We start from the raw sequence: 2,223 nt of genomic DNA, 5'->3' as shown, positions 1-2,223 counted from the left end.
ACCCCGACACCGACACGGCACCCCGACCCCCGACACCTCCCGAAAAGGTGTTCTTTGGCCTTCCAGAGGCCGACGGGGTCATATATTTGTGAATTATTAGTTAGGTCATATATTTTTCGATTTTGTTATGAAAAACATCATATATAATTGTGTTGATCGGGTAGTTTTAAATGTGCAGTTGTTTCATCGCTGCGAGGTTTGGTGTTCGACGACCTCGCCGTGCGTTTGACGAGCTCTGCCCCTTCATTCGTGGGTGAGCACAAATGACATGTCCTCCTCCCCCATTAATTATTTGATCTATTCCGGTGAAACTTGATAGCTAGCTATATATGTGTCTTGAATCATCAGTATGCGTAACCAATATGTGTCTCCCGTTCGAAAGCATCATAGTTATAAATATGCATGCATTTGCATATTTATAACCTTGATTCTTTCGAATTGTCCAATGCTATCCATGGACAGCCCGAGTATGTTTACATTGGGTTCGTTTTCCCATATGCTTTGCTCCGGATCCGACGCATAAATTTTGTCAGTGCCTCCCCTGTTGTTCTCCGGGTACACATCCTCTCTGTTTATTGCAGAGACGTGTATCAGGAGAACAGCGGGGAGGTGCTGCCGAAATTTTGCGTAGGATCCGGAGCATAGCATGGGAAAATGAACCCAATATAAACATACTCGGGTGGGATTAGGACCTATCATTACCTATTAGAGTGTAGGTTGCATGGACGTAATAAAATTGACAAAGTAGATCAACTGATGAATATATACATGGTGAATTATATATATATATATATATATATATATATTTGTTGTGTGTCTAGTAGCTCTGAAAGTCAAGATGAGTGATCGTGCGTGGATGTACACCGGTCACACTGGTCAGAACAAATGGAGCACTGAATGGTTCACAAAAACCAAGGGGTTTGTGCGAGCCGCATTTGCAAATGGCCAGAGGAAAACCTGGTGCCCTATTTACAGTGCGGCAATTGGGAAAAGAGGACAGAGGCTGAAATGGGCAAACACCTACAGAAGAGTGGTTTTACGCCCGATTATACGGTGTGGACATTTCATGGTGAGTCTTCCCAACGTGACCGAGCTGAGGTGGATCGTCGTCGCACCGACGAGCATGGTACCGGGATGGAAAACATGGTGCAAGACTTCGATGATGCTCGGGATTCGGACGAGGAGATGGAGGAATCTGGAAAGGCCTTCAATGAAATGTTGGATTCTTCAAAACGTCCGCTCCATGAGCACACTGAGCTTTGTCAGTTGGATGCCATCTCACAAGTAATGGCTTTGAAGGCTCAGTTCAACTTGGGCAGAGAATGCTACGATGCAATGATGACAGTATTTGGACGCTTTCTACCCAAAGGCCATGTAATGCCTGCAAACCTGTACCAGTCGGACAAAATCCTCCGTGCACTGAAGATTCCCTATGATAAGATAGAACGGAGAAACTTATGGCGGAGGCGGCGGAGAGGCAGCGGGAGTTGGAGGAGAGGACGACAAAGATGATGGAGGAGGAGAGGGCACGGAATGACATGCAGGCAAGGGCCATGTACGAGCTCCTTGTGGTAAGTTTCTTCTGCAGATTAGCCAAAACATTCATGTAGTGTTTGTCTCATTACTAACTAGTATGACTGAGTCGTCAAAACCAAATGTGCAGTCTGTGTGCGAGAAGACCGGTCAGACCGCTCCGCCGATGCCAGTGATTGCTCCTGGGACCACGGTGAGTTTAATTTGAATGGACATTACTTACTAGTCTTAGCATTTGAGTGTCATAATGCTAACGAGACATTGGAAATGATCTTTGGTGCAGCTTAACTCCAGAAACGCATCGCACGATCCTTCTCCAGCTACCGGCACTAGCCAGCCCGCTCCTACACCTCCCTGATCACGGTAAGTTTCTCTAGTGTTTTGCTTAACAAATGCATAAAGACCTAGACTTAGCTTTATTTCCTCCAATATGCTTACCATAATGACCTAGAGTTAGCTTCTTTTCCTCCAAAATGACTTAATAAGCTTACTGACCTCATAAACCATCCATTTTACCTAAGTTAGCTCTAAAACGATATGTACTTAGCTTACTTATGTCAAAAATTGCATAATTAGCTCATAAACGACCCATTTCACCTAGGTTAACTCATAAACGACCCATTTCACCTAGGTTAGCTCATAAATGACCCATTTCACCTAGGTTAGCTCATAAACGACCCATTTCACCTA

Source organism: Triticum aestivum, chromosome 6D (assembly GCF_018294505.1).
Source record: "Triticum aestivum cultivar Chinese Spring chromosome 6D, IWGSC CS RefSeq v2.1, whole genome shotgun sequence".
Classification (NCBI taxonomy): Eukaryota; Viridiplantae; Streptophyta; class Magnoliopsida; order Poales; family Poaceae; genus Triticum; species Triticum aestivum.
This window is presented reverse-complemented; position numbering follows the sequence as displayed.